The 27,373-nt window shown below is 51.7% G+C and overlaps 2 non-coding genes across 2 annotated transcripts; one reads left to right on the top strand and one right to left on the bottom strand.

The window, feature by feature from the left end:
• The first annotated feature begins 5,696 nt into the window (after positions 1-5,696).
• Positions 5,697-5,768, top strand: Trnap-ugg (transfer RNA proline (anticodon UGG)). The gene has a single exon. It is a non-coding gene; the product is annotated as a tRNA-Pro (tRNA).
• A 251-nt stretch (positions 5,769-6,019) lies between these two features.
• Trnap-agg (transfer RNA proline (anticodon AGG)) lies at positions 6,020-6,091 on the bottom strand. The gene has a single exon. It is a non-coding gene; the product is annotated as a tRNA-Pro (tRNA).
• Between the last annotated feature and the right edge of the window lie 21,282 nt (positions 6,092-27,373).

Below are 27,373 nucleotides of genomic sequence, written 5' to 3'. Positions count from 1 at the left end.
AGCACTGATCTTTCTTGACCAAGGCTGCCCAGGGAGAAGGGTGAGGCTCTCCCAGGGTCCCTTTATGAGGGCACTAATGCTGTCACGAAGGCTCCACCCTCACGACCTCAGCTCCTGACAACCTCCACACTGGAAAACAGAGTTCACCATGTGGCTTTGGGAGAGCAGAGTCAGACCACAGCAGATGGAATGCGCGGGGGGGGGGGGGGCAGATGGGTGAGGGACTGGCTGGTTTGGTTGGGTGGACAGAGACTAGATATGGATTCAGAGCAGAAAAAAAAAAATCTTGCAATGTGATCGAATCTGTGCAGCCCTAAGTGCTCCCTGAAGGGAGTTCTAATTTGTGCAATCAGTCCCCTGAGGGTAAGTAGAGGTAGACAACAACCTCTAGAGACCAGAAGGAGGAGGAAGAGGGGAAGCAGGGAATGAGTGAAGCAGGCATCAGTTGCAGAAGCCTCTTTCCTCCTCCTTGCCAACCAGCCAGTGGGAATAAGCTTAGCTCCTGCCAGGAACCCCCATGGCTTCAAACTCTGTGGATGTCCAGCTCGGAGGCCTTCCCCCAGTGGCTGGCGCTACAGGAGAGGCAGGGGGAAGAGAGGACAGTACAAAGGTCACCCTGGAGGTCAGGAAACGCTCTGGGTAAGTGCTCCTGCCCTGCCCCTCAGCGTATCTTCTTCCTCAGGCTGGACATGAATCTGCACAAGACTACATCCACACTTATCTCCATGTCTCTGTGTGAAACTGACCTCTTTCCTAGATTTGTTCTGCGGTTTCAACACATTAACACATTGGAAAGGCCAGGCACAGGGCCTGGTGCTTGGTAAGACTCCTACTGGTCATTATCAACCATTATAACGAGGTAGAAGGTGCTAGCTAAGGACTAGAGCCGAAGCCAGGCTTCGTGGCTGGTGGCCTGGCTCTTGAACCACTCTTCGGTCCCCCGAGGCAGCCCTTCCCTGCCCTCCTCACAGCCTACCTCCGCGCTCAAGGCACACCACTGACATTTGACAGGAGCCTTGTCTTCATTTCCTGCCCCATCTGCATCTGTTCCAGTTCTGCCTCCATCTTCTTCCTGACCTGTCCCAGGAGGGGACTTTCTGTATGGTATCCCTGGGCCCAGGTGCTCCTCACATTCCCCAGCCCCTCTCCCCCTGTGCTCTCCCCTCTTGTGTTCCCAGCTCAAGGTACACCGCTCTCCTGCCTGCCCAGTCATAATCCTAAAAGACGGAAGCCTTATTTCATCAACCTGAATGTTGAATTCCTATACACAAGTTAATTTTTTTCTAAAAATGTTAAGGATTTTGTTCAGGATTTTAGAAGGTAGGGGTGTGTGTGTGTGTGTTTGGAGAGAGACAGAGTCAGAGGGGGAAGGGAGGAGAGAGAATCAGTCCTGAGGCTTAAACTAAGTTCCTGGGTATTGTCTAAGCTTTTTTTTGTGTGTGCTCCACTAATGTTCTCCGTAAGCCATAGCTCCGCTTCTGGCGTTTTCAGTGGTGAATTGAGGGTAAGTGTTTCATGGACTTTATTGCTTGGGCTGGCTTCAAAATGTGATCCTCAGCGCTCAGCCTCCTGAGAATTTGGACGTTTGGGGGTCTCAGCATTTGGGACTGTGGCGGTGAGGACTGTGATCCTAAACCCACTCCTGTTCCCCACACTTTGCTGGCCCCTGTCTCCCTTCTGTGTGTCCCCAACTGTCCTCCTTCCCTCAGGGCCCTGATACTCCACTGACAGCTCCTCTCAGAAACCCCTTCTCCTGGCTCCCTTCTCCATCTCCATGCTCTCCCTTCCACATCTCATTTTTTGGTGGCTCCAGCAGTCAGGACAGAAGGATACATGGACTCAGCAAGACCTGAGCTCCTCTGCTCTCCTGTGCTTAGAGTGGACAGGGTTGAGAGCTGGGGCATGCTCAGATCATATGCGAGCCTTGCAGGCCTTTATGCCATGTACTACCCACCCCACCCCATGAGAACTTCCATTTCCATGGGAGACAGAGTCTACAGAGACATCAGAGGAGACTGGGAGGTGGTGAGCTGGTGTGGGGCGGTGAGGGTTAAAGACACTGCAACCCCTCCACAGGCTACGGGTCCAGGGGCCGCTTCCCTCTGCAGTCCTGCACCTCGCTGCCTCCATGCAGCTCCTCCCCTCCAGAACCAGGGTTCTCGCTCCAGGCTCTTCTGTACCGTGTAAGAGACAATCAGCCTTGGTTTCCTCAGTTTCCCTCTCTGAGCACTGAATGGACTGGCTTTCTAAGGGGATCTACGGGCCTCCATGAGTCCTGTCCTTAGATCTGAATGTCACTTGGGGTTGGAATCTCAACTTCTGTCCCCGCTGAAGCCAGGCCCATCTGCCATCCCAGAGCAAACAGTGGGAATGGGAAAGGGGGTGCCAGAGGGCTGTACAGGCTTGGGGACCTCCTCCCGCAAGGGCACTCCAACCCAGCCACTCCAGAGACAATGCGGTGGCCCACATAGTATTGAAGGCCTAGGGATACCGGGAGTGTCTTCCAAGAGTGGATGGCTGGCAGGGCAGCAGCTCTGCTTTACCAACAAGGAGACCCAGGCCCTAGGAAGAGGGGGCCGCCCAGGCCCACATGTGGGTGGAGGAACACCTCTGTGTCTGTCAGGAGCAGCCTCCAGGCGATGGGCATTGTGCAGAAGGGGAGATGTAGGCCTAATGGCACAGGTCATGTGTGGTCCCCACTGCCTCAGGGACAGAACATTCGGGCCACAAAGCCCCAGATCTCCCCGCTCATAGCTGCCTGAACCCCATTACCTGACACATGTAGGGACAGTCTGTGTCCCAGGGCTCTGGGCCAAGTTCCCCTTCTGGCCCCCAAGCAGCTCCACATGGGGAGCCTGAAAAGGCCTCAGGTGGAAGCATGTCCCTCTGGTAGGGACAGCATATGAGGGCGCCTGGGTCCCGTACCCCACCCTGCAGGGTCCCTCTTTGGGATTAATGGTGCGGAGGCTGCTCATTTCCTCTGGCCTGCAGACAGAGCCAGCCACACAGCCTCATTGTCCGCTGCCCTTATCTCAGGAAGTTCCGCTTGCCCCATCTGGAAGCAGTAGCCAGGCCCCAGTGCCCTCCCCACTACTTTCTTTGCCTCTCAGAAGCTAGAGAGCTTGGTTGAGCGGAGATCCTCTAGGACTTCCTTCCACAGGAAGTTGGAAGTCTGGATTTTACCTGGGGGCAGCGGCTGGGTCCCAGCTGGTTGCAGAAAGGCAATCCTTGGGGAGAGCCAGGGATGGACTGGATAAGAAGAGGCTGGAGGAGGGGCAGGAGGTAGGCAGAGAATGGACAGAGCCCGGCTGGCAGCTGGCCAAACTACATGGGACACTATAACCCTCTGCTTAGAGCTTTGCTTCCAGGGCCATGAAAGGTCATATATAGACCCCCCCCACACACACACAGAGCCTTACCTGTCACCTCACACACAGTGTTCAGCCTCTGAGCTTCCCCCACGCCCGTTACAGGCCTGATCACTCTGTGTGGGTGCAGGAGGGATGTCTCCCACATGAAGACTCCTCTTCCCATAAAACTGCATGAGGCATCTAGCAAAGTCTAGACTTTTCTTTTCAGAGAGGAAGCCAGCCATCACAGCTTCCATGCAAAGACTTTACCACTCGCAACAACCAATGCCAGGATAGCCCTGGGGGGAGGGGTCCTCGCACACCAGCAGGGAGTAGAGCAAGGACCCTCCAGGCACACTGGCCCCTCTAATGGCATGTGCCTCCTGGTAGGGCAGAGGAAAGGAGGGCCTCCTGAGAGGAGACCCGCAGGGAGCAAGGCTGAGTCCTGACAATCTGATCAGGGTTAGCAGATGCTTCCACCTCCCTGTCCCCACCCTGCATTACAAATAAGGAGTCTGTGCCTCTGAGAGCTTGACCAACTTATTTCAGGTCAGTCACCAGATGACAGAGCCCTGGGAAGCTAATCCCGGCCCTCCAACCCACGAACCAGTTCAGTAGTGTCAAAACCCAGAGTGTGACCATTCCAAAGGGCAGAAGAAACGTGCACACGTGCTTGTGGTCAGGGTCGGGGAAGTCTCCCTGCTCTGGAAGCACTGGACAAAGGGAATGGAGTCAAGTGGCTTTCAGTGGCCTGGGCTGCATTTTTGAGTCCATGCTTATTTTGTAGCTGTGTGTGCAGCCTAGCCAATGTCTGGGTTGGGTTCTTGATCCCTGAGATTCTGACCTGAGGGGTGCTTAGAAGGGGGATAAGGGAGGCCTATGGGAGCTAGCCTGGGCCGAGGAGGCAGTCTCCATGGGCCACTGGAAGCTGACCTGAGACCCTGGGGCAGAAGTACACCCTTCCTTCCTCTGAGCCAGAAGACAGGGGAGGCATAGGGAGGAGTGGGGAGATAACAGATTTCTGGGCCCTCTGGAGTGATGCTGAGGGAGGAGGATCCAGGATCAGTTTCCCTTACTGATAGGGAAACCCAGCCTGCTTGCTTCCCACTTGAGCCACCTCAGTGCAGGCCTCTTCATTGCAGAGCAGCGATGGCTAGTCACACAGACCCAAAGCCATTGTTCCAAAGTCAGGAGGCCAATGGCCCTGGTTACAGCAATGAGTTAGGCCTCAGCTTCATCTGTGAAGTGGGGACAGCCAGGAAGCACCCTTGCCCCAGGTACTGAGAGGAGCTCCAAGAAAGTGTCTGCAAAACTCCTCAGACGTTGCCTGGCACATGGGAAGATGCTTAATAATACCTCTACATTTTTTTTTCTTTGTTTCTTTTCTTCTTCTTTTTTTAACCTTCTTTGGTACACTCCTTCTCACGTGCAACTTCAAAGAGTTTCACAAAAACCACAGTGCTTTGGCCCTTTCGGTGAGCCCTTCTCAAGTGTTCAGACAGGAATGTTCATAAAATGGAGGCCTTGCTGCGACAGGCCGAAGTAATGTCATTTTCAGAAGCAGCAGAACATAGCTGAGCCGGGAGTGATTTGGGGGGTGACTGACTGGGGACATGAATGTGGGGAGCGGTCCTTTTCTTTGTAAATTGTTTCCACACGTTTTCAAGTAATTTCTGGAAAACAGATACCCATAGAAATAGCGTGTACTTGTGCACCGGGGAGAGCAGGCAAGCGAGTCCAGCCGTGGCAGCCGGGCCCGCGTTGCCGCCTGCAGCTGGGTGACCCAGGGTAAGGCCCGTCTGCTCGCTCTGCTCATCCCGTAAAACGGGGCCAACTCCTTACTCGAGGGGCTGCGAGAAATAAACAGAATGCACCGGCGACACTACTGCTGATCATCGTTATTAAGTGGGGTTTTGGGGGGGTGGTGAAGAACTGCCCCACACCCCCCAAAAGACTCTGCACCCACCCAGACTTCAGCCGCGGGAGGCGCCGCCTCACCCGCCGCCCTCTCCCGGGCCCGGGCGGAGCCGCGGTCCGGGCCGCGGTCGCACGGGTCTCGGCGAGGTTCCCCCCAGCGGGGAGGCGACGGAGCACCTGCGGCGGACCAGGCCCCCGGCCGTGGACCCGAGGAAGGGAGCGAGACGGGGAAGCGCGGCCGGACCCAAGTGCTGCTTGGTGTCCTAAGAGCGAACCCGGGTCACCCACCAACTCGAATCGACGCGTGTCTCCGCGGGCGGCCCCGACCCCGATCCGAGCGGTGCGGCGCCCGGCGTTCTGCGCACGCGCGTGCGCATGCTCACGCAGAGGCTCGCTCTAGTAAAGTCTGGAAGGACCGCCCCGGCAGCCGGCTCGTTGGTCTAGGGGTATGATTCTCGGTTTGGGTCCGAGAGGTCCCGGGTTCAAATCCCGGACGAGCCCTTTTTTGTTCTCAAGTCTTGGTGATTTAGTAGTCTGTGATACTAGAGCGTAGTGACTAGAGCTACGTACGAGTAGGAAAAGCCAAAACGCCAATTAAGAACGAATAACACGTTTTGCTCACCAGTGTCCGTCCTAGAAATTCGTTCTGTTGGAAAAGTACTACGAGTACTTTGGAATCGGACTTCTGGGAAAAGAAAGTGGGAAGTGGCGAGGAACCTAACTTTAAAGAAAGTTAAAAAAAAAAAAAAGCAGGGCTCGTCCGGGATTTGAACCCGGGACCTCTCGCACCCTAAGCGAGAATCATACCCCTAGACCAACGAGCCGCCGGCCGCAGGACCTCGCAGTTCACTTTCTAAGTGGAGCGAATGAGCCCGCGCCTGCGCAATCCGCCCGGGCGGACCCGCGCTCCGCAGCCGCCTCCCGCATGGCCCCGCGAGCGCCTCGGGAGCCGCACCGCGAGACTCGTCGTGTGTCGCAGGGGTTCCAGGAGTGCGTGGCAGCGAAGGTGGCCGCTCAGCCATGCGTTAGGGAGCCGTGCGTGGCCTTAGCCACAGCCCGGGGTCGGGGACGGTCAGGCCACAGGTCTCCGATGGGGCTGCAGCGGGGCGTGGGGTCGGGGCCAGGGCCGGGCCGGCTTCGCCGCGGCGCCCGGAGACTCACCGAGAGCACGCCTTCCGGGAAGCCCCGGCTCCCGGGCTCCGGGGACCGCAGGCGGCGGGCCGCCCTCTGCGCCCCGCCGCGCAGACGCACGCACGGCGGTCGGCGGACGCGGAGCCGCGGCCCCGCTGCCCGGCCGCCGCCGCGGGCCCGGGGGTTCGGGACGGTTTCCGTTACTCGCCCGTTCCCGACGCGCGCGTGAACCCGCGCCCTGCGCGCACGCGCGTCCTGACGACTGGCGGGGGGGAAACCGAGCCCGCGGGGCTCGGGAGAATCACCTTTCCCTCGTGGCCCCTGGCGTCGGGGCTGGCTGCAGCCTCCGTCCCGGGGGTGAGGGGGTGCGGCGGGAGGAACCCCCTCCGGCCCGGCCCGTCTGCTGGGCGCACATCGAAGGCTCCTGGGAGCCCACAGCGCCCTTTCCCTGGCGCCCGCCGGACCCCATGAGTCAGGCCTGCGTGCTGGACCCCCTGGCCGGCGGCGGCCACACTGGCTGCACCCTCTGTGTAGCCCGGGGTTGTGGGCTGGGCTGTCAGGGCTGTGGTTGCTGCTAAACGGGGCTGCGGCCTGGGCGCACACCCAGGACCTTCTGTCCTCTGCTGGGCCCTGCTGCCCCCAGACAGGTCCTCCTGGTGGACAGCCCGAGTATCCCGCTCATTCCAGTAGTGGCTCCTGCGACCTCTGTGCCCCACCCTGCCATGTCTTCATCCACTGCCAGCCCTGCCACCCAGCCATCCCCAGCTTCCTGGCACATAGGCGGCCTAGCCATTTCCACCACCTCTTCCCCCTGGGTGCCTTGCATGTCCTGGTCACCCAGCTACTTGGCCCCTGCACCCGTCTGTGACTCCATCTGCAGGGCTGGGGCTCCCAGAGGAAAGGGCAGTGACCATGTCAGCACCAGACCAGTTGTGGATGACCTATGGAGAAGTGTTTGTTGAATGAACTGGTATTTTGTCTTTCTTGAAAACCCGAAGCCAAAAGAATACATCACAACAGCACAAAGCCGGGTGTGAGTCAGAGGTTCAAGGCATGTTTGCCGTCTTCCTTGGCACAATATGCCTGTCAGCCAAGAAACTTCTCAGGGACGTACGCAGTGCTCTGGCGATGATCTCATTAGACAGAGGGGCGGCAGAGCAGGAGCAGGCCCCAGTAGGTGAGAGGGTGACTTTTCACTCAGAAGGGTTCAGGCTATGAGTTCTCAGTATAGGGCAAGGAGACTCAAGAGAAGGTGCCTGGTGTGTAATTCCCCAAATGTAGAGAGAAAAAGGTGTGCATGGTTGCTGAGACACAGGGACATCCCTCCAATGGCCTGCTGAGCCGGGAGGTGGCTGAGGCCAGTCCTCCAGGAGAATCTGGGCTGCTGAAGGCCTCTTGAGTACATGGCGTGAAATAAATATTTAGGTCCCACAGGCTGTTCTTGTTGCACTCTGGGGAGGCCTCGAGACTTCACAGATGCAGGGTTCTGATTGATACCATGCGCTTGAAGGCGGCTGGAGAATTGCCTAGACCTGGCCAAGCAGAGAATTCGGAGATTCTTGGCCTAAGAGCAGAAAGGGGAGCAGGGGGAGAGGGAGGAAGGAAGAAGGCATCCTTCCTTCACTTGCCTCTCCTTTGTATGTTCCTTCAGCTCAGAGCCCCTTGAGAGACCTAATGCATCCCATAGGGGGCCAAGGTGCTCCTCTCCAGCCAGGGTTCAGGAGGTCCAGAAAGGAGAGAATGAAGGGGAGAGGGAGGAAGGGCCAGGGGGAAAAGGAAAACCCAGCCTGGTGGTGGTTTCTTCTTCTTTTTTTAAAGAGCCACAAGCTGAGATCAAAGGTGATATTTTTACAGCAACTGAAATAGAAAACCACTGGACACACAGTGGGAGGTGAGTGGCGGGGACACAGGCCCCTTTATGTAAGCTGCAGCCACAGCAAGCATACTGCCCACAGGACATGGGGGACAGTCGTGAGCTTCCCAACTCAGGTTCAAGGGAAAAACAGGGATTGCCTATAGCTCTTGATGCTGGGAGATGAAGACAGCCATGAAGAGTGTAACGAGCATTCAGTGCCAGGCGCCGTCCTCCAAATCCACCCTTGTCACTACGCTGGGGTGGATGAAATTGTTCCAGGGATTTGTGTACACAGCCATTTCATCTACACACAGCCCTGTGGAGAGGGATTATTTTTGCTCTGTATTGGTTGGTTGGTTGCTTGGTCTTGGGGCTTGAACTCAGGGTGGGGGTAGTACCCCTGAGCTTTTGTGCACAAAGGCTAGTGCTCTTCCACTTGAGCCACGGTTCCATTTCCAGTTTCCTAGTGGTCAACTGGAGATAAAAATATCATGGGCTTTTCCTGCCCCGGCTAGCTATAGGATCCTTAGATCTCAGCCTCCTGAGTAACTAGGATTACAAGCATGAGTCAGCTACCAGTGCCCAGGTAGCTCCCTGTTTTATAGAAGAAGACACCCAGACAGCATGGGCAAGTTGACTTGGGCCCAAGTCCTCCAGGAACTGGGAGCAAATTCAGGACAAGATGCCAAGATCCTTTCTGCTCTCCCTAAACTCTCACCCACCTACCACACAGGGTATTACTTCCTGCTCCCAGGCCACCCTGCTATCACAGGAGCCAAAGTCCCATCTACTAGAGCAGTGTGTTCCATACCCAGGAACATGCTAGAAATAAACATAGTCAATTCTCACTCAACCCAGACAACAGAACCAGACCCTATGGAGCAGTCTTCAGGACTTTAGCAAACTCTTCAGATAATTTGGATGCACACAAAGGTCGGGAATCGCTGAACTTCATGACCTCAGTTTTCACACCTATCCTCTGGGGCAATGAACCCTACCTCACAAGGTTGAGCCCAATAGTAGCTAAAACATATGCTCGATGTGTGCCCTGTGCCAAGCATCCTTCTAGTCCACAATATAGATATTAACTCGCTTTGCCACCCTGTGAGATAAATAGGAATTGGATGGCTCAGATGAGGCCTCTGATTGAGAAACTGCAAATCTTAAGTTTACAGGATCTCACAGCTAGCTAGAAAGCAGTAGCGCTGTAGAATGCAGGCTGTTCACAGCTAACCAGGGGAAAGGCCCCCGCAGTAACAGCCCTAGCTCCCAGATTCTGTGTTCTGGGCTCAAAGGAGAATGTGACGGTGACAGTCATTAATTACAACCTCACTGCACTTAGATGATGACGCCCGCCCCCCACCCCAGCCTGCCACCACTTCAGAAATGGGAATTCTGCCTTGTCAAAATCCAGGGAGTCAGCTTCACCCCCAGCCTCTGAGCAGAAACCCAAGCATAGCCTGGAGGAGCAGTGTGCCAGGCTGTGGAAGTCCCTGCTCGTTACAGGGACTGTAGTGGGGTGAGGGACCCTCATTTGGCCACTCCGGGTCTATATAACATCTCTGAGCCTCCATTTCTTCTTCAGTAAGCTGATGAATGTTAGGTTATAGGATCCTTTGAGGTTGGAGGGGATGACGTGTCCCAGCCCAGAGTATGGCTGAGCTGGCTGTCAGCAAGCCCCTTACCTCTCTCTCCCACCTCCCTGCTGCTAGCTCAGAGAAACGCCACACCAGGACTCTGAAAAGGTCAGAACTAAGTTTCCAGATGCTGTAAATGCATTTGTTCCCTAGCTCTTCTGCTCCCCTCCTGATCTCTCCTTTGGCACAGACATCCACCCCAGCTCAGATGTGGGATTTCAGTATAGGGTGCCTGCTGCCTCTGGGTCGTTTCAGTCACCTGTGGAGAGCAGCAGCTTCCTCTCCAACTCCAGCCCCAACCCCACCACCCAAGCCAGACATCCATCCGCAATCACCGAGTATCTGAGTACCGCACGCCAGCAGGCATGGACATCTGAAGCTCGTTAGCTGCTTTTTCCCAAGGGGCTAACCCCAGCTTGGCTTGCTGAGAATTACTCCAGACAGAGCTACAGAGGACGCAGAAAGCAAAAACCAGGTGAGGGGTGGCCACGGGCGGGAGGCGCCTCTGGAGACCCACGCAGAGTGTGTGAAGCAGGTTGGGAGGGTGCCAGCTCTGACTTGTAGCTCTGCAGACCTGGAGTGGGTGGGGGGACTGGAGTGAAGCTTTCTTTCTCTAGGCCTCAGGGTCCCCTTGTTCATATCCCGGGGCAAAGACGAGCTAGGAATACACAAAAGTCTAACCTTGTAGCTCTGACCTTGTGGATTCCTGCCTGACCTCAAATTCTAGGTTCTTGAGTTCTAGCCTAGTGATGGCAGGCGATGAGAAATGGGGTGAGGTAGGGTGTTCCAGGGGTGAGGAGTCAGGATCCCCACTCAGACCTGGAGATCAGAGGGGAGCTGGGAGAGGAAGACTAGCCAGGGGACCACAGCTCAGAACAGTCGGATGGGTGTTCTTGAGCACAGGGCCGGGAGGCAGCACAGACGGCCACACTGACCAGAGGTGAGAAAGATGTGAGCTAAGTGGGGTTTCAGCAGGGTGTGTGGGCCAGGACTCAGTGGCCACACCTTAGGACTCACTGCTCCACCCTGCTGTCCAGACTGACCACAGGTGATTTTAACTTTAACCAAGTAGGGTGTGTGTGTACCAGTCCTGAGGCTTGAACTCAGTGCCTGGCACAGTCTCTGAGCAGATTTTGCTCAAAGCTAGTGTTCTACCACTTGAGCCATAGCTACAGCTCCGGCACCCAGTTACCAAGCAGGTTTTATTGCCACTTGTTTTTATCTCAGGCTCAATTCTAAGCACTATGCACATTTGAAAACCATGTAACCTTGCCAGTGGGTTGTAGGTCCTACTGACTGACCAGCCTGGAGTCTGGCCCTTACCAGTCTGGTTCGGAAGCTGAATTTTAATATTTTCTCTTTTTTGGCCAGCCCTGGAGCTTGAACTCAGGGCCTGAACACTGTCTCTGAGCTGCCTTTGCTCAAGGTTAGTGCTCTATCACTTTGAGAAACAGTTCTACTTTTGGATTTTTAGTAATTGGAGATATGAATCCTACAAACTTTCCTGCAGAGGCTGGCTTTGAACCACAATCCTCAAATCTCAGTCTCCTGAGTAGCTAGGATGACAGGCATGAGCCGTCCACACTCCACTAATTTTTCTCAGGGCAGCTACAGGTCATCAGGCCACTCAAAAGGGTAGCATCCCCCAGTGCTGCCATAACTGATACTAGCTGTCCCTTCCCCAGTCTCCCTCCCTGCTGGAAGCCAGGTGTCTAGGAAGTTGTGGCCTGGTGAGACTGGAATGTGCACACAGGCAAAGCCTGGTGACCTCTGGCCAATCAGCCACACCCTCCTCAGGGAGTTGCTGTGGTGACTGGGTAGGTGTCACACGGACTGTATTACTGACCTCGACAGCACCTTATGTGCACATGGCCAAAGGGGGCTTCTCAGAACCTTGGCTTTGCCTCCCAGTTTGGCTGTTGTACCCTGTCTTTAGAGGGCCAAGCGTCCCTTGTGGATGAGCTGCAGAACTGTTTGCTAAGCTGAGGTCTTTGATTCATTTACCTCTCATGGTAGCCTTCCTAAGAAAGATCTCTGTTTATAAAGTGGGGCAGGGCCAGAACAATCCTGGATTCCAGACTACCCCTAATTACAGTTTATCATTTTCAAATATATAAAGTTAATTATAGAACTATAACAAGCTTAGAAAATTCTCAAAGTGAATACACCTTTGGTTTGTTTTACAATGGAATTTCCTCTGCCTTCCCCACCCCTTTGTGCTCCCCTAAACCCCCCTCACTGACCTAAATCACCTTCCCCTGATTCCACTTATAATCAATATCTTTCCTGCTTTTGCCAACAGCTGTTCCCTGGTGGGGGGGCTAAGCCCTGACGGCAGATCCTGGAAAAAAGCTCTAGACCAGATTCTGGAAAGGCCTGGTGTTTCTTCCAGAACAACAGAACTTCCACTTCAACAGAACTGTTTTAAGTGAGGCATCTATTAAGAAATCCTCCCAGCCAAGATTCCAGAAACTGCCCAAGGTTGGGGGGATTTATAAAAAGAGGTTTATATCAGTGGAAATTCCAGGATTTGGATAGTTGCATCCAGTCAGCTCCTGATAACAGCATCGGCTCTCGGTGGAGAAGTGGCAAGGGTAGTAGACACTGCAGGATCATGAGTGTGAGAAAGAAACCCGCTTTATAAGAATCCACTCTCCAATACCTAACCCAGCCTGAGAGACCAAGCTTATTCCTGAGAGACCTAGTGCAGTTTCTGGAGAAAGTAGTTAATCCATTCAAGAGGATGCTGCCCTGCGACCTGATCACTTCCCTTCTCTTTTCTTGAATTATTTATTTAGATATTTATGTGTGTATGCATTTATTTGTTTATTTTGTGGTGGCATTGGAGCTTGAACTCAAGGCCTCACATTTCTGCTTGGCTTTTGGTTAAGGATAGAGCTCTATTACTTGAACCACAGCTCTACTTTCAGCTTTCTTTGGGTTAATTCGAGTTGAGAATCTCACAGATTTTTCTGGCTTTGAACTATGATCTTCAGATCTCAGCCTCCCAGGTTGCCAGGATTACAGGCATGAGCCACTAGCACCGGCCTAGACTCCACGTTTGGGAGGTTTCACCATCTCTTGACACCATCACATGAGGATCAAGCTGCCAGCATGTGCTAAAGGTCATGTGCCTTCATGGACCTACCTACCCAGACCGCTGCAGAAGGAAAGGATGCCGTATGAAGGGAAGCTGGTGGAATGCTACAAAGGAAAAGTCCACCTGGAGGGAGGGCAGCACATGATAGGGAGCAGCAAGGACTGGGCGCAGTCTTACGCGGGATGATCAGGGCTGATGTCATGGAGAAGGGGACCTTTGGGAGACACTGAAGGGGGTGGTTGTGTAGGGGAAGGGAGGACATGGCTGTGATGGGCAGGTCTTTTCATCCTCTCTCTCAGCTCCATGCTGGGCACAGTGGTGTTGTCATGGACGTCACGGGCATCTCCGTGTGGTAGACTCCATTAGATGTATCTGTTCTGTCAGTACCAGAGCATGCCTGTGGTAAGACAGGCTCAGCTGGTGGCTTGACTTTGGCAGGTGGCAGGTGGCTCAGGCTCTGCTATCAGCTCTGCTCCCAGCTGACGGGGATGTGACCTTAGGTAGGGCCCTACCTTTCTCGGAGCCTCGGTGTCTTGAGCATAAGATCACTGGCCATTGCCGGGGGTGAGGAAAAGGGGGTATGGCTACTATTGGATTCGGGGTTTCTTCATGAGGTGATAAAATATTGAAAGTAATGATGGCTGCACCAATTTATGAGCATTCTAAAGTGAATTGTACACTTATTTAAAAAAAAACAACAACCTTATTTGAACAGATGGCTTCAACTGGACACCGGTGGCTCACACCTGTAATCCTAGGTACTCAGGAGACTGAGATGTAAGTATCATGGTTAGAAGCCACCTTGGGAAAGTCTGTGAGACTCTTCTCCAATTAATCATCACAAAGTGTTCACAAAGTGAAGCTATAGCTTAAGTGGTAGAGCGGCTAATCTTAAGTGCAAAAGCTAAGGGACAGTGCCCAGGTGTGGAGTTCAAATCCTTGTATACACACACACACACACACACACAATGGGTGATTAGGAAACTCCAGTTGTACAACTAATACATTTTGTTTTTTGTTTTTATTTTTTGCTAGTCCTGAGGTTTGAAGTCAGGTCCTGGGCACTGTCCTTGAGCTTTCTCAAAGCTAGAGCTCTACCACTTGAGCAACAGCACCACTTCCGGCTTTTTCTGTGTATTCAATGCCAAGGAACTGAACCCATACTACGCATGCACTGTACTACTAGGTCACGCTCCCAGCATAATACTTTTTAAAGTCCTAACAAGGTGGCTGATTGGATAAGGCCACCTGTAAGTAGTAAAAGGCTGATTTTTTGTGTGTGTGCCTACACCCTCCTTGGCTGGCCTCAGCATTTATGCTGAGAACCTCCTGATCTCTAGGGTCCTTCCAGTTCTGATTTTCCCAGGGTTCACAACCATGGCATCCATGCCAAGGCCAAGTCATTCAGTCTAACCTGAGCTTCTGATGTGTCCCCAAGCAAGGCTAAAGACAGGAAGAAAGAACAGACACCCAGACCTTCCTGAAGGGACTGTGTGGAATAGATCACAAGTATATATTGTGCCAGGAGGCAATTTTCTTTGGGACTTCTTCTTTTCTTTCCCAGGATAAGAAAGAACAAAGGAACCAGGTACCCAGTTAGCTCACGACTGTCATCCTAGCTACTCAGGAGGCTGAGATCTGAGGACTGCAGTTCAAAACCAGCCTAGATAGGAAGTTCATGAGACTCTCATATACAATTAACTACCAAAAAAGACAGAAATAGAACTGTGGCTCAACTGATAGCATTAGAGCACCAAAGCTCAGGGACAGTGTCTAGACCCTGAGTCCAAAGCCCCATGAGAAACATACAAGAAAGAAAGAAAAGAAGGAAGGAAGAAAGGAAAAAAGAAAAGAAGGAAGGAAGAAAGAAAGAAAGAAAGAGAGCAACATAGAACAAAAATAAGGTGGGCACATGGCTCTGACAGCACCAGGACCCAGGAAGTGATTCAGGCATTTACGTACTTGGTCTTTGTGCTAGGGGATCAGCATGCAACAGTGGATATCACACCTAACTCACACCCAAGGAACATGGACTGTGAAACAATCAAACACGTAATCAATCAAAAGCGGAGGTGTTTCTGTGATCCATGCCTTTACCATGGAAGAAAAAGCACCCAGTGTTCTGAATAGTTTACTGGGGGTAGGGCACTGTTCTTGGCTGACGCTTGTTTTGAGGATATGCTGGAAGAATGAAAGGGTATAGGAAGGTGTCAAGGGTGACGTAAGCCAGTATACTTAAAAAAAAAAAAGAGGGCATCGAGTATCTGTAGAAGGCCAGCATAGATGAAAAACAGAACACTGGGAAAATCTCTACTCTCTTTTGGCTGTTAAGAGTCTCCTGGATTAAGCCAGGTGCTGGTGGCTCTTACCTGAATCCTAGCTACTCTAGAGGCTGAGGTCTGAGGATGGAGGTTCAAAGCCAGCCCCCTTAGGAAAGTCCACAAGACTCTTATCTCCAGTTAACCATCAGAAAACCAGAAGTAGAGCTGTGGCTCAAAGTGGCTGCCTTGAGTGAAAAATTGCTCAAGGACAGCACCCAGGCCCAGAGTTCAAGCCCCACAACAGACAAATAAATAAATAAAAACAAAAACAAAAAGTCTGCTAGATTTATCTGCTAGGAGCTGGCTTTGAACCTTGATCCTCAGATCTCTGCCCTCTAAGTAGCTAGGATTAAAGGTGTGAGCTGGAGCTCCCTCCCATTCCAATCCAGCTTGAATGATAAACTACAGAGCCACCCTTCTCACACATAAAGGGCTTTGTTCCCAGAGCAGCCAGCATTCCAGGAAAGCGGGCCATTGCTCCCCCGTCCCAGCCCCAGGCCTGACTCTGGCTCTGCAAGTCAGGAGCATGGCCTGCCAGCCTAAGGGCCGCAACGGCTACTTAAGCAGCATGGTGGCCCTGCTTGGCAGCCTCTGGCCATCTGGCCCTGCTGTCCTCTTTCCAGGCAGACCCTGCTCCCCCTGTGCCAGCTACTGTCTGCAGGATCTTGAGGTGAGAGCTTTTCCACCACACCACAGGCCAAGTTGTGTTCTTGGCTCCAAGGTTCAGTGAGCCGGTTTCCGGCCGTCCCCACCCTCAGCTACTCCCCAAGGACCCGCTCCAGGCCTCGGCTGGGCCAGGGCCTCATGCTCTTTCCACTCTTACATTTTATTTTTGTCTCTCCTTGCCTTCCTCTCTCTTTGACCTCTCTTTTTCTGCCATGCTTCTCTCTGCCTTGCCTTCTTTTCCTCTAAGATTATCACATGTCCCAGGACACATGGAAAAGGGCTCAGACCCCAGTTCCTCTGCTGGCTGTGGGATCCTGGGCAAATGTGATCTCCCATCGTCTGCCTCTGTTTCCAGTCTTAGAAAGTGAGGAGGAGGTGTCTCGTAACTCCTGTTCCTCTGGATATAAGCTGAGTTGAGTCCAGAGTCTTCTGTTAGCAGGTGTTTAACAAGTGTGTGTGTGTTTTCATTTTAGCTTCCTTTTGCATCTCTTGTTCACACATACAGTGGACTCCCAACAACCGTGTTCTGAGCATCCTTCTCTAGCCCCAGAATCAAGTGGAACCAACAGTATGGCAGGCAGCGTGTTGATGGCTGGCTTAGTGACGGTAGGCGTGCCTGGACATACATCATAGTCTGGCCTCTGCTCTGGGACTCCCATGTGGGAGGCATCTTCTGAGCTGTGACTCAGACACCAGGGTTTTTTGTGTTTCTCACTAACGTCATTTTTTTTGTCAGTTGTGCAGCTTGAACTCAGGGCCTTTGTGCTGTCACTGAGTTTTTCTCTAAAGGCTAGCACGCTATCACTTTGAGCCATAGCTCCACTTCTGGTTTTAATTTAATAGTCTCTCAGACCCTGCCCCACTCCCCCATCTGGCTTCGAATCATGATCCTCAGATCTCAGCCCCCTAAGTAGCTAGGATTACAGGCGTGAGCCACCAGCTTTCACCAACTTAAAAAAAAAAAAAATGACAAGGGCTGGAAGCCTAGCCTAGTGGTAGAGTGCTCACTTAGCATGCACGACACCCTGGGTTTGATTCCTCAGTACCACATACACAGGAAAAGCCAGAAGTGGTGCTGTGGCTCAAGTGTTAGAGTTAGCCTTGAGCAAAATGTGTCCAAGGACAGTGCCCGGGCCCTGAGTTCAAGCCCCAGGACTGGCTTCGATTCTCAGATCTCAGCCTCATGAGTAGCTAGAACTGTAGACAAGAGCACCTGGTACCTGGCATTGTGTCATTTCTTTCTTTTTTTTTTTTTTTTTTGCCAGTCCTGGGCCTTGAACTTAGGGCCTGGGCACTATCCTTGGGCTTTCTCATGGCTAGAGCTTTACCACTTGAGCCACAACACCATTTCTGACTTTTTTCTTTCTTTTTTTTTTTTTTTTGCCAGTCCTGGGCTTGAGCTCAGGGCCTGAGCCCTGTCCTTAGGTTTTCTCAAGGCTAGAGCTCTACCACTTGAGCCTCAGCACCACTCCGGCTTTTTTCTATGTATGTGGTACCGAGGAATCGAACCCGGGTCTTCATGCATGCTAGGCAATCACTTTAACCACTAGGCCAAACTCCCGGCCCATTTCTGACTTTTTTCTATGTATGTGGTACTGAGGAATCGAACCCAGGTCTTCATGCATGTTAGGCAAGCATTCTACCACTAGGCTAAACTCCTGGCCCTGTGTCATTTTTAAAAAGACATAGTGAAACAAATTGTCTGGAGTTAAGTCTAGGACTGTAGATTTCCTTACCCTCCACCTTCAGTCATGGGGCTTGAACTCAGAGCCTAGGTACTGTATCTGAGCCCCTTTGTACTCAAGGATGGCACTCTACCACCCGAGCCACAGCATCACCTGGTGAACTCTAAATTTTTAATTCTCTTTTCTCTACCACACCACCTTTCACATGATTGGAAATGTAAGATCTCTACAGTAACTTATTTCCTGGTTACTTGTGTAAGTTAACTCATATTTATCATAACTTTTTGTGTGTGCCAATCCTGAGGCTTGACCTCAGGACCCGTTCCTGACCTTTTTGGTGGTTAATTGGAGATAAAGTATTGTGGACTTTCCTGCTCCAACTGGCTTTGAATCTTGATCCTCAAATCTCAGCTTTCTGAGCAGCTAGGATTGCAAGCATAAGCCACCAGCACCTCACAATAATTTTATTTTTGACAAGAATACCAAGATAATTCAATGGAGCAGACAGCAGAATGCAGTTGGAGCCTATTTCACACGTATACAAAAATTAACAAATTAGCAGAGCACCAGTGGACACTTATAATCCTAGCCCCTCAGGGGGCTGAGAGCTGAGTACCCCGTTCAAAGCCAGCTGGGGCAGGAAAGTCCATGACACATTTACCTTCAATTAACCACTGAAAAGGCTAGAAGTAGGTAGAGCTGTGGCTCAGGTGGTTGGATGCTCTCTTGAGGGAAAAATGCTCAGGTATAGCACCCAGGCTCTGAATTCAACTTCTAGGACCAGCACACAAAACAAAATGAAAAACAAAAAACAAATTGATCAAGCACCTGAAGGTAAATTCTTGGAAGGAAACAAAGGTATAAATATCCGTGATCTTGATTAGCAAATATATTTAAAAATTTTTTTAATTTATTTTATTTTTGCTCGTCCTGGGCTCAGGCTCAGGGCCTGAGCACTGTCCTTGGGTTTTCTCAAGGCTGGAGCTCTACCACTTGAACCACAGCACCATTTGGCTTTTTTCTATGTATGTGGTACGGGGGAATTGAATCTGGGTCTTTGTGCATGCTAGGCAAGCACGCTACCACTAGGCCAAACTCCCAACCCCAGCAAATGGTATTTGTTGATATTTCAAAAGTACATGGAATGATGCCCCACACCATCAGTCACTGATGAAATGCAAATCAGAACCACAGTGAGATATCACACCTATGAAGCTGACTAAAATAATAATAATAATTAAAAAGACAGAAAATAACAAGCACTGTCAAGGGCATAGAGAAACTGGAACCTCATACAGTGCTGGTAAAAAATGTAAAATGGAACAGCCACTGCGGAAAATGGTTTGGCAGTTCTCCAAAAGTCAGATAGAGTTACCATATAATCCAGCAATTCCATTCCTAGGTATATCACCAGAGAACTGAAAAGATATAACTCATGTAACTCATGCATGTAAATGTTCATAGCAGCGTTATCTGCAATAACCAAATGTCTGTGTGCTTTTCTTTTATTACAGGCATGAGCCACTGGCACCTGGCTACCATTATTAATCTTGTTCCTGCTGGAGAGACAGTACAGTAGGGGCACTGTGGGGGTGGGACCGTGGGCTGGACTGCTCCCACTGTCTGGGATAGGTAGAGACCCACTTCCGGTAAGCTCGCTGGCCTGGGTAACTGCTAGCACACGGCTGCGCACGAGCTCCAATGACTCCCCATCCTATCTCTGTTTCTCCCTTTGCTTCTCCCTTCTCCTGGCTTCCTCACATAACAGGGCACAGTAGGTCAGGAGGCCTGGGTCCCCACCATTCAAGCTCACATTCCAAGGGGGCTTTCTGTGTTCCCTCTCCAAACAACCCCCTCCCTGGCCAACTTAGGCAATTCTAGGGAGACCTCTCACTTCTGGGTCAGCTAGTCAGCTGTAGAGTTAGGAAGTTGGAATCCTCTAGAAGGCCAGGCTTTGTGTCAGGATACTGGGCTCTGTGATTGGCAGCCCCATAAGAACCTCAGAAAATGGAGGACTTGGAGGAAGGGTTCCTTTCCCCATCTGCAGTGGGATGCTTATCAGCTGTCCCCTCCCACAGGGACTGAGGAGATGTGGGGATCAGCCAGCCAGAGAAGAGACAGCGGTGGGGTCTGGATACACAAGACCCAGTTGCTTTACCTTCTGGCTGTGTGCAGGAGGGCAAGGAATCCTTGGAACCTCCATTTCCTCAACTGCAAATGAGAACAGTAACTCCCAGCTTGTAGAGGTGAAAATATTAGAGGTAAGAAAACAGTGACGGCCCAGAGCCTGGCTTACTGGAGGGCTGTGCAAAGGACGCTTGTCACTGTTACCATGGACTGAGGGTCAGGCCTAGGTGGGAGCCCAGGTTTATGGGTAGATGCTTCAAACAATGGAACTTCCCATAGTCCAGGTGCCTGCACCAGGGCCAAAGGGTGAGAGGAGCCATCTCTCCTGGTGAGGATTCTAGCCAATGTCACCTCCATGACGCCTGATTAGAAACTTCACTCCTAGGAATATTTCTTTCTTCTCTTCCTCTTCCTTTTCCTCTTCCTCCTCCTCCTCCTCCTCCTCCTCCTCCTCCTCCTCCTCCTCCTCCTCCTCCTCCTCCTCCTCCTCTTCTTCTTCTTCTTCTTCTTCTTCTTCTTCTTCTTCTTCTTCTTCTTCTTCTTCTTCTTCTGGCTAGCACTCTACCATTTGAGCTACAGCGCTACTTCTGACTCTTTATTTTGTTTTGTTTTGTTTCTCATTGGAGATGAGAGTCTCACAGATTTTCTTGCCCAGGTTGCCTTCTAACTGTGACCCTCAGCTCTCAGCTTCATTGTGTAGCAGGGATTACAAGCAAGGGCCACCAGCTCTCAGCTGATCAGTCTTGTTTCTAAGATGGGGATATCTAGGCCCAGGAAGAGGAAACAACTTCCAAGACCACATGGCAGGTGTGTTCTGGGTCTTAAACTCAGGGCCTGGGCACTGTTCTTTAGTTTTTGTGCTCAAGACTAGCACTCTACTACTTGAGCTATATAGCTCACTTGTGGCTTTTTGCTGGTTCATTGAAAATAAGAGTCTCATGGACTTTCCTGCCTGGGTTGACTTCGAACAGTGATCATCACATGTCATTCTGGGTAGCTAGAATTGCAGGAGTAAACCACTGCAGCCTGATATTTCTGGGAGTCTTGGACTCAATACTGGGGCCCTAAACTGCCCCAGTCACGGTGCTGGGTGACATAGGCCTGGTGACATGCCCTTTTTCAGCTCAGCATTCCCTAAACCAACTCGTTCATTTGTGGTTGCTCTGGATTCAGCAGTGTCACCTGAAGTGGCCTGCACTTCCTGCTTCTGAGAGAAAACAAGCATGCCTCACTGCAGAGCAAACCTGAGCATCTGTTCTGTGCAGGGATTCAGCCATAGGAGGCTGACTCTGGCCCAGCTCTGTCTCCATGGTGCCTGAAGCCTAGCTGGATGAATAGTCATTCCTCTCTTGAACCTCAGAATTGGACTGCCTGTGTGACCTTGGATAGGTCCCCACCTGCCCTTGAGCCCTCTATGAGGGAAGGGGTTAAAAGTGAGGACAAACCCGAGGCTAGGCTGGAGTCTGGTGACTTCATCCCTAACTCTTCCTGTTGCCCCAGCAACTGGGGTGCTGGCTGAGGCTCCTCAGGGGAACCCAGACCGTCTGGATTTCCTTCACATCACTGTACCTCATCCACATTTTCACAATTAAATTGTCAGTTTGGGTTAAGTGTTGTCTGCTGACGGCTGTCAACCTTCCCTTGGCTGGCCTCACTTTTCCCCCAGAGTGGTTCTTGCTCCTTCCTTCAATGCTGGGACAGAGCCCTGGGTGGGAGCGAGCAGCAGGGGGCCTGGGTTCCAGCCCAGCTCTGTACACACCTGCCATGTGGTCTTGGAAATTGTTTCCTCTTCCTGGGCCTAGATATCCCCATCTTAGAAACAAGACCGATCAGCTGAGAGCTGGTGGCCCTTGCCTGTAATCCCTGCTACACAACGAAGCTGAGAGCTGAGGTCACAGTTAGAAGGCAACCTGGGCAGGAAAATCTGTGAGACTCTGATCTCCAATGAGAAAAAAAAAAAAAACACAAAGAGTCAGAAGTAGAGCTGTAGCTCAAATGGTAGAGTGCTAGCCTTGAGCAAAGGCAGGTCAGGGCCAGCACCCCAGCCCTGCTTGAGTTTAAGCCCCAGGACTGGCACACAGAAGAAGGAGGAGAAGGAGAGGCTGCCTGCCTGCCAGCCTCCCTCCCAAGACAGCTGCTGCAGGGTACACAGAAGCTCATAACTGTGGCAGGGATTCGAAAACTAACACTTAGCCATCAAGACAGCTAAGAAAATGAACTGACATACCCTAAGAATTACTTCTTGAATCCTCACCATAGGAACAGGGAAGGTTAGTCCCTTCTCTGTCTTTCCTACATCCCTCTCATTGTAGATCTGGCCCAGATCTTTTACCTGGCCTCCCCACAGACTGTTCTAAATTGGAAAGGAGGCTTTTCCCAAGACACAGAGTAGAGGCACTAGGCCAGGGGTCAAGGCCCCTGCCATGCTTCCTCTGATAGCTGTGCCCTGCAGACCGTCAGTATGGGAATCCTCTGTTGCCATCCCAGTCTCCCTGGAGCCCCTTCTCATCCCTCCTTCCCATCTAGCTCCATGTCTGTACTAGACTAGAGGCCCACACTAGACCTTATCCATCCCTCCCCTCCACTTATCTGTCTCCCTTGGCCGAACCCAGCATGGGCTCCACGGGGCTGCTTCTCATCCCTCTCATTTTCCTTCCCATCACTCTTCCTGCCAGCAGCAGGAGCCACCCACTTACTGCTCTCTGACACCACCCTCCTCCTCCCTCTAGTCTTCACTCACCCTGGGCTCCTGCCCGCCCCTCTCCCTCACTGGCCACCTGACAGCGTCTCTCCACCTGCACATTATTTATACAGACACGAGCATGGAGCTCGATGAGCTTTCCATCTGGAATGGTTTATGTACCTGGCAGAGAAGGAACTAACCTTTATCAAGGCTTTTCTCATACATCATCTCCTTTAGGCCCCACAGCAAACCTAGGCAGGAAATTTCACTCCTCCTGTTTTCCAGGTGAGAAAACTAAAGTTCAGAGACAAGAGGTAGGGTTGAGACTAAAGCCTTACATGGTGTGATGGACTGACATGGAGGCTGGTTCTAGGCCATGGTCCAGGAAATAGCCACAGTGCCATCTGTGAACACATTTGCAATGAGCCAGGTTGTGCTGCTTCATAAATCACCAGGGTTGTCATACAGCAGAGGAGAGGCCCAGGAAGAGATCCAGGAGATTCCCAAGGGAATCTAAAGGGAGGAGCATCTTTTTCCAGAAGGACTCCCTAATGGAGGAGGTGTGAGCTCTCCCCGCTGAGGATACACAGGCGCGCGCTCATGAGCAGCACTCATTCCTTCACCTGCCACTTCAGAGCAACTAGTACTGTGCAGCTCCGATGGTGCACTGGGGATACAGCCGTGGCTGAGAAAGAGGCATCACAGGCCCTGTGCCACTCCCAAATCACTCAAGAGACAGAATAGGGGCTCTGAGGGCCAGGGACTTGGGAGGTATTAGAGAGATTGCCCACTTCTGAGATGCTAAGATTGGGAAATGGCATTAACAACTGATCACAGATGTGTGTGTGTGTGCCACTCTTGGGGCTTGAACTCAAAGCCTGTGCACTACCCCTGAGCTTTTTGCTCAAGGCTAGTACTCTACCACTTGAGCCTCACTAAATGAATAAATAAATCAATAGCTGCCTCAGCAAGCCAGATACTGGTGTGTCACACCCATAATCCTAGTTACATTTTTTTTTTTTTTGGTCATGGGGCTTGAACTCTGGGCCTGGGCACTGTTCCTGAGCTCTGCAGCTCAAGGCTACCACCCTACCCCTTGAGCCACAGCGCCACTTCTGGTTTCCTACTACTTAATTAGAGATAAGAATCTTAGGTCTTTAGTGCCAAAGCTGGCTTTGATCCTCAGATCTCCGCCTTCTGAATAGCTAGGATTACGGGCGTGAGCCATCGCGCCCAGCAATCTTAGCTACTTTTGAGTCTAAAAATGGTAGGATCTTGGTTTGAGACCAACCTAAGGAAAAAAAATTCTTAAGATCCCCTTTCAAGCCGTAGCCTGTGCCCAGCAGAGCCTGCCTGCCATCCTAGCTACAAGAAGCCAAAAATAGGCCATGGCCATCCAAGCGTGGGTCTAGGCAGGAAGAAAGACCCAGTCTTAAAAACAACTGGCAATCAACTGGCTCTGTGGTAGAGCTCCTGCCTAGCATAAAAGCCCTGAGTTCAAATTCCAGTGCCACCACCAACATCACCAACAAACGAAAAGAAAAGAAAAAAGCTGCCTCACTGGCCTTCCCTTCCTTTGTAGCAAAGGTCCAAAACCAGTGACAAAGAACCTGATTTCCCTGTCTCACCACAAGCACATCTTTAGTTTCTCCACTTCTCTGTGTACAGTGGGACAATAAGCAGGCCTCTGGCCCTACCCTGGCACTGTACACTAGGGGTCTGTGCATTGGCAGAGGAGCAACTTGGACCACATCTTCCTCCATGTACAGTGCCACTAACTTGTATTCAAACCAGGGAAGTTCAGACACTCCCTCCACCTGGTGACAGAGGCTTTCCCAGGGTCTCTCCTTATGGTGGCTTAGAGGGAGAGTGCATGACTCAAGCACCCAACCATCCCCCTTTGCTAGAAGCAACAACCAGGAACAAGAAGTCACCGCCTATTTGAATGACTTCCTAACCCAGCCTATCAGAGGCCTCCTCCCAGAGGGAGGGATGAGACCTGGTGGGCTCAGAGCAGCAAGAAGCCAAACCAGTTTCAGAAGCACAGCACCCTGGGGGCCTTCGTGAGCACAACCCTTCCCTCCAGGTCTCCAGAAACAGCCTCAGCCAGTCCGTCTGTGTCAGCTACTCTGGGGTCTGGTTTCTCTCCTGGAGCTGAAACAGGCCTGAGTAACACCAACACTGTCGCCTGAGCAGCCACTACCACCATTAAACAATGGAGAGTTGAAAGCAGTCTTTCAAAGGCGAGGCCTCAGTAGACATGACGGGTAGTGTTTTGCTATGTGGCTCAGGAGAGAGAAAGCTCTCAGGCCCCAGCCCAGGCTGGTACCTTGAGAGCTGTGGAGAAACAATGCTCCCCTAAGGTCCTGAGGAGGAGGACAGCTGCCTCCTGGGCAGCATGCAGAACTGGGTTTGTAGCTGGCAAGGTTAGACTCACCTGGGTTGCCAGATTTTGCACAAACAACCCACCAAGCCTTTGACTTGGTCATTCTACCTGCAGAACAACTCAAACCTCCTGCACCAGCCTGGCACATGGCTGTGTATTCCTATCTGTTACAGCCAATGACTTGGTTTGGAAGTGGGTGGGGGGGTGACAATTGCTGAAACCAAGGCTTGCAGCAGCTGGGTGACTTCCTGGGACCTACACATGGAACAAGAGGGGAGAGATGGTGACAGACCTGCCCCTCTGTTATCCCTCACCCCTTGGAAGATCTGGCCTCTTGGAGTATGGCAAAGAAGATGATCAGGAGACAGCAGCCCAGGCTGAGTTCTAAACCACGCCCTAGGTCATCTCTAGGTCCACTTGGGTAAGGATAGGTTTCTTCCTGTTTTGAACAAAAGCCAGACTGAGTATCTTTTTATTTATGTATTCATTGTTTTTGGTCTTTGGGATTGTACTCGGGGTCTGGGCACTACCATAAACTTTTTTGTTCAAGGTTAGTGCTCTGCCATTTGAGCCACAGCTCTATTTCTGGCCTTTTGGTAGTTAACTAGAGATTACAGTCTTACCAACTTTTCTGACTGGGTGGCTTTGAATTGGGATTCTTAGATCTTAGCCTTTTGAATAGGCAGGATTACAGGCGTGAGCCACTGGCACCTGGCTAGGACTAAGGATCTTTAAAACATGGTTCAGGGAAATCAGCACCTACCAGGTACCTGGGTTTGGGAGAGGGAGATGCATCAGCTTCTTTTCTTCTCATGTCCTGTAACACAGGTTAGAGTCAGAGACAAAAAGGCTTAGAGATGGAAAAGCCCTTGCCAATTCTCCCTCCCCCTTCCCCCAACTAGCCTGCTTTCACCACCAACTCCAAGGCTTTGGCTTCCAGGAAAAGAAGCTGAGATAGGCAGTAGAGGTGAGATGGCAAAGGGAACTGTAACTACTACGCTGCTCTATTTAGTCTGAGGGCCTCTAGGGTAAGGCATGTTCAGGGGGGTCCAGTGGTGGTGAGGCAGGGGCTGAGCACATGCACAGCTGGAAGCTTGGGCATGGCTGAGCAATCAGATAACCAGTGTCACATGGGTATGTGAGGAGGAAGAAAATATATTCAGAACCCACTGCAACAGCCACAGGAGTGTGCCATCCCCGACCTGCCTCATCCCCTCTGGAGAAGACCTATAACCCAGATACCAGCACAGGCTTGCCACACAGTGGCCAGGAGGAAGCCTAGGAGGAGGGGAGACAAAAAGAGGAGACCTTGTGATCTCAAAAGTAGCATCCTCGCAAGGGTCCCAGGGATTCTCTGCTAAAGCTCTCCCCACTGCACAAAAGGGAGAGCCTGGCCCCAATCTCTCAATTACACTTTTAGCATCCCTTCCACAGAGTCCTCAAGCCCACCTCAGGGCAGGTGTCTCACCCTAAGCTCTGTTCATCCTCACAACTGAGCAGCTGGGAGAGGCCAGGGCTGGCAGGGCTTCTGGAGTTCTGGGACCACCTTCTGGCCTCCTGCAATCCCATGAGGCAATAGAAATTCACCCTTCACTTAGGGCATAGCTGGAGTGGACTCGGAGCTGGGGTGACCTGGGCCCAGGTGTCAGTTCCAAAGCTGACCAGCATGTCCTTCTCGAGCTTCGGCGGTGGCATCTGTGAAATGGAACTATTAATCCTGATGTGGAAAATGTAGAGGATTTTGTGGGATTATGGAATAACCCCTTATGGGTGAGCAAACCCCTTATGGGATTTAAGATCACACTGCTTAAAATAAAACGGAGCAGTTTCTGTATTAGAACCTAAAAAAATCTACATTGTGATTTCAAATGGCTTCTTATTTCTGTTCCAGCTGGGAAGCAGTAAATGTTTGGAGCTGCTGACTTACATTCTCAAAGGAGCCTCTGCCTAATCTGACAGAGGTCAGTTGAAATGGCTCTGACCCTGGTGGCCAGAGTTACTTGGGACAGAGAAGCAAAAGACGCTCTTGAGTCCTTGGAAATCTTTGTCCCCAGTGTTTTGCAAGGGCAAATGCCTTGTTCTTTCCCTATCTCCCCAACTCCTCACCCCAAACCCCACTGCCTCCTGTTTTCCTAGTGAGACTAACCCCAGAACTGTGGGATGAAAGGTAAGGAATGACCCAATGCATTTGCAAGGCTATTTCCTGATTGTGTAGATGTGTATATGTATTTGGTGTTGTACACTGGGGAACTATGCATGTGTTCTGTATGTATAGAAACGTGTTTTCGCACATGAACTGGTTTGGTGCAGTCTGTGTGGTCAACCTCATCCTATTGAGGTGTGGGGTCATTTCACACTCATGTGCTACTGGGTGTCCCTTGTCTCCTGAGTGGTGTTATACTTACATGTTGAGGAGGCTCTGTGGGCATTGTGGGCCCAGGTGTGTGTGTGTGTGTGTGTGTGTGTGTGTGTGTGTGTGTGTGTGTGTGTGTGTGATGAAGATGCCTGTGGCTGG

The sequence above is a fragment of the Megascapheus bottae genome, chromosome 16 (assembly GCF_031878675.1).
Source record: "Megascapheus bottae isolate mThoBot1 chromosome 16, mThoBot2.hap1, whole genome shotgun sequence".
NCBI classification, from domain to species: Eukaryota; Metazoa; Chordata; class Mammalia; order Rodentia; family Geomyidae; genus Megascapheus; species Megascapheus bottae.
Note: the sequence above shows the minus strand (reverse complement) of the source record. Positions and strands in the feature narration are given on the sequence as shown.